The 11,204-nt window shown below is 37.2% G+C and overlaps 1 long non-coding RNA gene across 2 annotated transcripts; it reads left to right on the top strand.

Annotated features, from left to right (window-relative positions):
* The first annotated feature begins 272 nt into the window (after nucleotides 1–272).
* On the top strand, nucleotides 273–5,914 carry LOC115273623. 2 transcript variants are annotated; one of them, XR_003900873.1, is made up of 4 exons: nucleotides 273–502; nucleotides 2,494–2,616; nucleotides 3,044–3,201; nucleotides 5,616–5,914. It is a non-coding gene; the product is annotated as an uncharacterized LOC115273623 (long non-coding RNA). The 2 variants fall into 2 exon arrangements; XR_003900874.1 differs by lacking the exon at nucleotides 273–502 and adding an exon at nucleotides 661–753.
* Nucleotides 5,915–11,204: the final 5,290 nt, after the last annotated feature.

The raw sequence follows: 11,204 nt of genomic DNA on the forward strand, positions 1-11,204 counted from the left end.
GAAATTAGGTAAAATCCATATCTATATTTTAAACTTGGCCAAAGAAAGTCAAAACCCCATAATTCCTTTAGCTCCTACTTTCTGGCAAGGTTACTTAGATGCACATAAAGACAGTTTTTTTATTTTTTTAGAAAGGCTTTACATTAGTGGTATGTTTTTCATGATGCACATTTGAATCAAGCTATATGCAACCAGTAATGAAAGGGTTAACAGGACTAACTTTTTACCCACATCTGTTTGTTCTCAGGGTGTCTGCCACCATGTTTCTGCAAGATAATATTTATGCCTGACACCATGATAATCAAATGTTGATTTAGTTGTTACACAGAGACTCAAGCCTTCACAAAGAAACTGGCTAGAACCAATCACAACCACCAACCTTTTCTCTGAGCATGGCATGCCTGAGCGGCTCATGGATGAACTTCTGATGTATAAGGGCCTAACTAGGACCCCATTCTCCTGTCTTGGACCTCATTGCAACGGAAGCAGAAGAGTTGCATAGGTACAGACAAAATGACTTTAACCAGCCTTTACTTATTTATCTGATTTTAAAATCACGTAGTTCCTTTCTCCTACCCACATCCTTGTTCTTTTACCTTAAAATGCCCTTGACTCTCTCCTTTCCAGGTGGTAGATTTGTTTTCCTGGCTCATTGTTTGGCTGCTGCTCAAACCCTTCACTTGCTGCATCCTGGTCATATCAGTGACTAGCTTTGCTTTGCGTCAAACAAACTTCAGTTTGATTAAAAATTTGGTGAGTCAGCCAGAACCTCACTGCCCCTGGTTCATTTGCCCCAGACAATAACTGGAATCTAGTGAGGAGTCCAAGCATCTTCCTAGACTCTATCCTAGGGACAGTCCCTGGAGCCTACCCCTACTGGGTACCACTGTCCCTCAGTATTGAAGTTAACTCTTGTGGCAGGGAAATGGTTTGTGGTATTGGTTGGAACAGACATCTCTTGTTGAGTATTTTGGCACATGAGCTTATTTCTTACTCTTATGTGGTTTTGCTTATTCCTTCCTTCCATTCAGGTGCCTTCAGCTACGGGGTTTGGTTTGGTTCTCTTCGCATTTTGCTTGCTTGATTTAAAAAAAAGGTTGACTAGAAACCCCTTTGGTTCAGTTGGTGAAGTTCTGACTTTTGAGGAGGAACTAGAAATTAAAAAGCCATTTGGTTCAGTCAGTGATACCCCAACTTTTAGGGAGGCACTAACACTCAGACATTCTCATCTGGTTTGTTTGTTGCTGTAGCATTGGGTATTTTTGTATAAAACCAGCCATGTTCTAGTTGGAAAATCGGAAATGACACTTCAGTTCCTAAATGGAGCTCTTTTGGCTGTATTCTCCAAAGTTGAGCAATGTTTAGTTATAAACCTAAAAAAACCAAAAAAAAATGATCTTTTTTTGCAACACTTCTTGGCCACTTATTTTTTAGACTCTGGAGAAAAATAGGCAATTAACACATCCGTAACTCATAATACCATGCTACAATTAGATTTGTTTTGTAAAAGGGAAAAAATAGGATTGAAATACCTTATGTTCTACCGTTTATGCTTTCAGAATAAGCCGGCTCAGAAAAAATGTAAAATTTTACTCCAATAGCAGAGTGACACTACAAAGTGTGTGCTACCCAATTCTAACCAGGGAAAAGAGGATATTTTATTGATTACTGAATTAAACTCCCTCATAGCTCCTCCACTCTATGGAGGTGACAGAGTCCCTCCTCAGCAGCCCTCATCCTCACAACTTGAGCCCCAACAAGGCCTTGAACCAGTGCCTGCTACCTTGGGGGGCCAAGAGGTAAGAATGATATTTCCTTCTCATTCCCTTTAGGGTACTCAATTTGGTCAGGGAGCCATTATTCCCATGTAGGGCAATGTATGCTAAGGTAAGCTTTGATGGCAGGGGACAACCTGCAGGAAAGATTTGGCTCCACTCACCATGTTCTGCCGTGTACCTAATTGAATAAACAATATGACTATTTATAGAAATGACCTCAAGAGGATGAAAAATTTGTTCTCATCTATTTTTTGTCACCCATCCACCCACCTGGGCAGATGTACAAGATTTATTAATCACTCTCCTTTCTTCTGAGTAATGCTATATGGTGCTAAAAAAGCTAGAGAAGCAGCTAATTGGCTGCTGTTTCTGAAACCCCCAATCACCCCCAAAATGGTGATACCATAATGGTTCTTCCTGACATGGATCTCAACAATGGAGACAAATGTAAGCTCATATAATACTGAGATTGTATTTTAGTTGGATTTTTTAAAAGGGGCCACTGAAAGCAAAACAAAAACTGAGTGAGAATCCTTCAGAATTAAAAAAAAAAATTATGAGATACATTAGACACTGATTCTGAGGCACCAGCAAATTTGAAAATGGCCATCAGTCAAGGTGACACAGACATTCAAAAGAAACTCCACAAGCTAGAGGATGCATTGGGAATGCCTGAGATACAGTTGTTTAAAGTTGCATTTAATGTTTTTAACAGAGAAACCAAGTGCAACAACGAAAAGATCACTGGAAAGTGAAAGAGCGGGCTACTTGGTTAGCTGCTGCCCTAACTCAAGGGAATCCAAGACCAGGGCCACTATAAGGAAGAGATCAACCCCAGGTAACGAGTGTTGGGTCTCATCAGTGACCCCATTGTAAAGAAGAGTCCCACTGAAAGAGAACATGTCCAAGCTCATGAGGACACAGAGCCCTAAACTGCCCACCCGCCAGATGACTGAATTGGTCAATAGTGACCAGGAATGAAGGAGCCTAGGGGTTCTTGTATATCTTGCCAAATCTGTCATCATTTCCCATAAGGAACCCTAGGCTACAATGATAAATAAGCTCATAGATTTTTTGACTGATACTAGGGGCACATATTCAGCTAAATACCTGGCTCTCTTGGCCTTCAAATCAAACTATGGATGTAATGGGTGTTTCAGAAGTATTCACTAAAACCTTTTACCACCACACTAGACTGCCCCACAGGCCAACTCATCTTAAACGTAATTTTCTATGTATGCTTGAATGTCCTATCCCTTCACTAGGTCATGACTTATTAACTTAATTGAAATGCTAAAGTTACTTTTGTACCTGGATATATGGATATAAAGGTACCATCAAAGGAAGTTTGATCCTTTCAAGCAATGCTACTCCATCAAGGCGGAAGTGTCCTACTATTGCTGCATGAAGACATCGTAAAACGGTAAGATTGGATGTTTGAGTAGATCACAAGCCAGGAGTAGCAAAACTGGCAATACCCATACATGTTAAATTTCATGATGAGCTTAAGATTCCAAACCTCAAACAGTGCCTCTTAAAGGAACAAGCTAAAAGGAACATTCAACCCCATCTCTCTGCCTTCTTGGAATTTGGCCTCACATGTCTTGTTGATCACCATACAATATACCTATTTTACCTGTACAAAAACAAGTCACCCAAGACTGGGTTTGTGCAAGATTTAAAAACCATTAACCAAACTGTAGTAGATGTTTACCTGGTGGTACCCAATCCACATACTATTAACAACTTTGGGGACATTCAATGGTTCACTGTACAGGATTTGAAAGATGCATTCTTTCGCATCCCTCTCAGTCCAGACACTCAGGTCTAAGAACAAGTAGCTACATTGATGTACAACCTTTCCTCAAGGCTTTAAGAACTCTTGTCAAGTACTGGGGGAAAATATTAGTGAAAGAGTTAAAGGGCCACCAATTTTAATGAGGAACTCTTTTTACTTGGTTTTTGGTTGCTAGCAAGACTAGGATGTCATGTATTGGTGTGAGGTTATTTTCTAAACTTTTGTTTAAACAAAGGTGTAATGTCTCAAATATTTTTTCCTCTAATATCTAGCTGTTAAATAGCTGGGCTTTGAAAATTTACAGAGACAAGTGAATCATCTCCCTGACAGAAGGAAAGCCTTACCACTACTAAAAGATGGTTGTATACATTCTACTGTATCTAGATTCTGAATTTTGAACTCATTAGATAAACCCCTGTATGAAATAATTAGATGCAGGGGAAATGGGTCTCTTAATTCTGATGAATGCCATAGGCATTCCAAGTTACTGGAGAGAAGCTTTTCAACGGTTCCACTTTGGGCCTTCCAGAAAGTGTTTTTATTTGTCCATGAGAGGCAGGAGATCAATCTGGTGGTAATAACTCAGAATTGGGACAACATAAAAGGAACTACTGTGTATTTTTCAAAGCAACTGGACCTAATAACTAAGGGATGGCCTATGTGTCTGAGAGCAATAGTGGCCCTTTCTCATCTATTAGAAACAGCAAAAAGAATCACTTTAGGGTAGCCTATCATAGGGCATACTCCACACTATATGCTGGCTTCCTTCTGAAAGATAAGGCAAATAGCAGGCCTTTCTATTGGACAATCCCAGTGTTAGCAGGGAACAAAGTCACTAGGTTCAAACTAACTCTGAGAGACCCCACACATGACTGTATGCAGATAATTTAAAAAGGTTATTCTAGTCATCCCAATTTAATGGGTCTACCTACGAAAACACCAAACCTTGCAATATTCCCAGAGGGGAATTTTATTGATCAGATATGAAAAAGAATTAGCTGTGCAGTGGTGACTCATCAATAGACAGTGGAAGTTCAGAAGCCTTCCCTCCAGGTAGCTTTGCTCAGAAAACTGAGATAGAAGCTCTCATAAGAGTGCCCTATTTAGGTTAAGGACAAGAGAATGACTGTTTTTATTGATTCTAAATATGCTTTTTCAGTAGTTTATGCACAAGAATCGATCTAGAAGATAGTGGGTTAACTGTAGAAAATAGAAAAATTAAATGTTCCAAAGAGATTTTGGAATCCAATGAGATAGCTGTTGTCTACTGCTGAGGATACCGGAAATCAAAATGCTCGATTGCACCAGGAAACAATGATGTAGCTCAAGCTTAAACATCTTATTAAAGTGATAGTCACCAAAATATCCAATATAGGTGAGCTGCTACTCTCTAATGGATCCTGAAGTACACTGTGCCTCCTGATCTTCAGAGAACTATTTAAATGATAGTCCAAAATCTGCTTAAAAAAAACATATCTGCTAAAAAAAAAAAAAAATTAAGTCTGGGTTCCCACCAATTCTAAAAGGTATACACTCTAGAGGCAGTGATCTTGGAAAAAACTGGCAAACAGTCTTTATCATAATGCCCAAGCAATAGGTAACATTCCAGTATTTCATAGTATTTGTCGATACTTTCACAAGTTGAGGTACAGCCTTTTCATGCATTTTGAGAAGGCCTCAATTTTTCCTAAATTGGATTACCAGTAACAATGCAGTGGCATTTGTGGTGAAAGTACAGTACCTTGGATTTTCAATGGAAATTACACACTTCCTAGAGACTCCAGTTGACTGGGAAAACAGAAAATATATGCACTTTGAACCAACTTAACTTGGAAAATGCCCTGCTTCTGGCAAGAGTAGCCCCTAGAAGTAAGGTGGGTTTAAGATTTTATGGAATGTCATAGGTTAGACCCTTTCTACAATATTTTCATAACAGAGGAGTTCTTTATGGGGCTTAAATTAGCAAACTGGATACCATCAGGTACATTGAGTCTTTAGGAAATATGTTAACTACTATATATAAATTTGATTTCCTACAGATATGCCCTTGCGCCATGTAAATCCCAGCGACTTGGTGTTATTGAAGATCTGGATAAAGAAGCACCCAGAGGACCAACTGCAACCTCCTGAACAGGACATTAGGAGGTGCTATTGACTACCCATTCTTCAGTGAAACTGAAAGAGTACTAAGCCATGGACTCCCCACACCCAAGTAGAGCTGGCCCCACAAGAACCCACAGGTTGCCTACACACCGTAAGCAAGGAAAACGTTGGAAAGAACCGAGCTTGCACCAGGAAACTTCTGATGTACCTGAAACAGCTATTTAGTAGAGCTGGTTAAAAGGGAACAATCTATGATAAGTAAAAAATAATCTTGTGATTGACTAATAACTTATCCATTATGAGTGTTATTTATTTTGGTTTTGCATTGCATTTTCCTATTGGTTACAAATTCTCATGCTTGGGACGATTTAGGATTTCTCAAACATTGGCCATGCCTGGCAATCCTCTTCCCTATTAGATGTGTCACCTTAAGCCACAGTGTATGACCACAGCAATCCAATAGTGATGCCTATAATCAACCTCTTTCTGGGCTCTAAGTTTTCAATACGTCCAAATTGACATACTCCATTAGTTTATAAAGTTAGATTAATCAAGCCAGCTTTCCTCACTGTTGCCATCTCTCATTTTTCTTAACTATCCCAAAATATTGGCTCTTTACATTCAATAATTGGAATCCACCCCAAGAAGCTTGAAACAGTTAATAACTTCACCTCATGTAAAATCAATTGAACTGTTTTTCCTTTCACCACCTTCCAGAGACTCTGTGGAAACACTCTTAACAGAAGTTGCTCTTCTGATTCTGCTCCTCTTGGTAGAATACCAACAAATAAACTTGGCCAGCTGGGCCCGAATGCCCCTTACCAGTTACACCAAGCTTAACCATACGTAATTGGTTTCAAGTGGTACCTTTAATGATTCTGCAAAACAAAAGTATTAAGCCCTGTAAATTAAAACAATGTGCAGCCTCAGGTTACTGTTATGGATATAAACACTTTCCTTGTTTAAATGGCTAGAGCATAGAAAATACTTGTCTTTTAGGACTTTTGGTCACCCTTTTTTGATATTACAATTCTGATAAAGTCATTCATTAGACTGTTTTCTGAAATTGTTTTATAGGTTAAAGAGAAAAACTGCAAAATATTCTCATTTTCCCAGAAATCAGGAGGATGCAGTTTGGTACATATTTGGGAGAACATTACTTCCATAGGGAGAGTGTGATCACATGACCATCTAAGTAGAAACCTTTCAATAACTTTTGGAATCATAGTGAATAAAACTGCCCAAATCATACAAAGCAGTCCAACAAAAGGCCTTCAACTCTTTGGCTAGAGTAATTTTAAGCAATAATAATTTTAAACAATAAAGTTTTTGTGTAGTGGCTAATTCTTCATGCTGTAATGTATTAATATTCCCCCAGAATTTAAAATTCCTCTTATCAAAATAAGACAAGTATCTTGATTATAAAAAATACCCCCCAAAGTCCTAGAATAGACTTGGACCCCCCCAAGAAATTAGGTCAGTTTTATTAAGATTACTCCATGTGATATGAGTATTCCTAATTCTCCTCCTTTGCAACTTAACCATAAAATGTTGTACAAAAACTGTTAACCAAAGAACAAAAGACTCAGTAATACACAATGTTGGGTTTTAACCCAAACATGAGGAATATTCCTAATGATTGCAAAAAGGTTCATTTAACTCTGATCTCTACCTTCTTTCAGCAGGAAGTAGCTAGAGTGGTCATCATCCCAATTCCGTCAAGAATGAGGAATAATCAAAAGACAGCGGGGACCCAAATCAGTAACCTAAGAGTTACTAGAACTAAGAAGTATAACTACAACTTTTTACCAAGATCATCTTGTTCTCAGAAAACTGTCTCCCACCATGTTTCTGTAAGATAACAACATTCTTGCCTCACACCATGATAACAAAATATTGATTTAGTTGTTTTGCAAAGAGTCAGGCCTTCCCAAAGAAACTGGCCAGACCCAGTGAGGACTACCGACTTTCTCTTTGAGCATGTGCAAGCATCTCATGGATGGACTTCTCACGTACAGGGGCCTAAAGTTCCACCCATGGATCACATACCAACATATGCAAAAGATCCATGCAAGTAGCATCAACAAAATGACTTTGAACCTCTCAATAATTTCATTTACCTGATTTTAATTTTTTTATTTCTTAGAGAGAAATTTTTAAGCAGGAGCCACACTCAACACCAAGCCTGATGTGGGGCTTGTTCCTAGGACCCCGGGATCATGACCTAAATTGAAATCAAGAGTCAAATGCTTAACTGACAGAACCACTCAGGCACCCCTTCATTTGTTTGTTTGTAAAGGCTTGTAGCTCTTCTCAGCTGTACCCAGATTCTTCTTTTGCCTTTAAATTTCCCTCATTCTCCCCCTTCAGGGAGGCAGGTTTGAGGCTTGCTCTTACATCTCATTTGTCTGTTAGACCTTTTCCTTGCTGCATACTGACATTTCACTTTTTGGCTTTACTGCACATTGGGCAACTGAAGTTTAGTTCAATTACATACATAGTATGGCGCCAAACATAAAGGCAAGAAGCTAAGACTTATTTTACAATTATAAAAAACAAAGTTAAGTGGCTTTACCTCAACCCTGTCACAATGCCTTGAAATCCCACCAGTTCCTCTACTTGAGACACTGTCTCCAAAGTGGAAACCAGCAAAAGTGAATTCTAAGTGACAGAATACCAAGAGGAAGAAGAATGGAAACACTGATGCTCAGAGACTACAGGAGAGCAGGCATAAATGCTACATCTTTGTTACAGCACAAGCAAAGCAGGGCGCAGATGGAGGAAGGTGACAGGAAAGAACATAAAGAGGTGAAACCAACATTGAAAGGAACATAATATGCCATCTGTAGGCAGCAAAACCATGCTCTAGAGAAGCATCCCATAATCTGGGTTTTTAATAGAAACATATTAAGTGTAAAAAGTTGATATAAATGGAAAATTTTTATCAAAGTACGAAGCAAACTGTTGGGAAACCTTTGACAATTTGAATAAAAAATTAATTGGATAAATGTGTCTCTCATTTGAAATAGATATATAGAGAAAGATTTAAACATTTATTTTTTTCTGAGCATTTTTGGTTTTAATCTCAGTATTTGAGAGAGTTACAAGAAAGGGAAAATCCCCACTTGCAGAGATTAATGATTTACTACTGCTACAATGCCAGTTAAGAGTACCCATTCGCAAGAGGACTGTCTGATCCTGAATGGTCATCTGGATCCTAAGAGCTTTTTCAGGCTCATAAGAAAAACAAAGATCAAAAGCCTCTAAGTATCCCTGTACAGCCAGATAATGGTGCTGAGATTTCTTACGTTTACATAAACCCTCAAGGTCCTGTTCCCCTCTTTCCAATTTTCTATTTCCTGAGTGAATCTCTAATTCATACACCAATGTCTTAACATTAATTTGAGTCAGTGACTCAGACTCTTTCTATAAATATATAGAATACAGATATAAATGTAGGATATATAGATAAATAAATCTTATAGATGGAGATATCTCAGATAACTAAATAATAGCAAGTGTTGATAAGGACATGATGCACTAAGAGTGAGTATAAGAGTAATATAAATTGGTCCAAACACTTTGTAAAATAATTAAGCATTACTTCCACTTTTGGGCATGTACATTCTGAATAAACTTGCATCAGTACACCATCCAAAGACATGAAAATAAATGTTTATAGCACACCGTCTGTAAGAGCAAAATCTGGAAACCAAATTTCCACTTAAAGGAGAATGTATACTAAACTGAAATGTATTTTGAAAAAGCTTTGGGAATAAATCAAGTATAGCTACTACATGCATCAGCAGGAATAGATTTGTCAGCAATGTTGCTTGAAAAAAGTCACAATAGAATACAGAGTCTAACACCATTTATATAAAGTTCAAAAACAATAAACACTAATATAGTTCATATGGAAATGCTTATCTCTATTTTATAACTATGTTTCTTAAGAGAATGATAAACATATGCTCAAAGTAGTGGTTATCCCTGTGGAGAACTGACTAAGAATATGATCAGGGAAAAACACAATGTATCAATAGTATTCTGTTTTTAAGCTGTGGTGAGTACACATGTGGCCATTTGATTATCCATTATAATTTATAAGTATGTTCTTATATGTATATATGATATACATATTATTTCAAAACAGATTTAGGATATTATAGTTAAAAACCAATTTTAAACTGTATCAGGAATCTGCCTTGAACTGAAAAAAAACTATAATATGAATAATACACATATTTGACTAAAATGTTGCTATTGACAGAAAATACTGAGTATTATTTATATCTAATGTGATAATAGAAAGTCATTTTAGTACATGGTAAACACTTAATATATGATAAATATTATCCTCACCCTTCCCACCATCACAAAATAAGTATTTAGCATTGAATAATAATAATGATTCAAGGGAACACAGTGACTAAGAGTGGGAGTACATGTGTGCATGTGTACGTGGGTATGTGCATGTTACTTTGAGGATCTGGGTTTGTCAGCTCTGAGTCAGTGTTATGTGACTTGCCAACTTTCTCTTCTGTGCTGTTTTTCTTTCGGATAATAGTTATCATATTATTGTGACGGGTAATTAAGATAAAACTCTTAAATAATTTCCATGTATCCAGAACTGTGTTGAGTTCTGTGTATAAATTAATACAAATATCAACATGGAAACAGTACTAATTTCTTAAAATTCTATTTATCTACTCCTCCTTCAATCCATCTATTGTTAATGAACTTAAGAGGGAACTATAGAAAATCTCAAGGTTGGCAGTATTTCTAATCAACTGGTTTGAAGGTCTCATCTCTCACTTCTAACCTACAATTGCTTTCGTTTTATGAAGAAAAAAGATTGAGTCCTTGTTCTAATGATTTTTTTTAAAGGAGGGAAAAAGCACGGAAGACTTTGAAGAAAGAATCACCAGAAAGATCACATACAGATTCCTTAAATTAAACAACCTAATTAAATGCCAGGCTGAATTTGATTTACCATATGTTAGAACTAGGAAAGATTATTTCGAGGCCAGCTTAAGGTCTAAGTATTCACTGCATCAGAAAATAGCAGTCTTCAGCTCAGACAGAACTTAGATAGACCTAATTCAAAACAGGATTAGACATGCATAAAAAGTTCCACTTCGTATACTTTTGTTTCTTCAAGTGAGTACACTTCTAAGTACCACCTTTATTTAGCATGACCCTTGGCAAACATTTTAATATGACTTTCTGACAGTTTCATATTGAATAAACTGTATATGAAAGAACACATCTAATTGTAATACCACAAAGAAGGTTTTCTTAAGTTTCTGGTTCAGAAGCAATAATCTATCCATCTGTTAATAATTAAAAAAAACAAAACAAAGTTCAAGGAATTATTCTACCTGATTTCAAGGCTTACTGTAAAGCTACAGCTATCAGCACAGTGTAGTTTTGTTGAAAGATTAACAGAACAGAATAAAGTCCAGAAATATGCCTTAATAAACATAATTCACCATTGACAAAGGAACAAAAGTCATACAGTGGAA

The sequence above is a fragment of the Suricata suricatta genome, chromosome 2, assembly GCF_006229205.1.
Source record: "Suricata suricatta isolate VVHF042 chromosome 2, meerkat_22Aug2017_6uvM2_HiC, whole genome shotgun sequence".
Lineage (NCBI taxonomy): Eukaryota > Metazoa > Chordata > Mammalia > Carnivora > Herpestidae > Suricata > Suricata suricatta.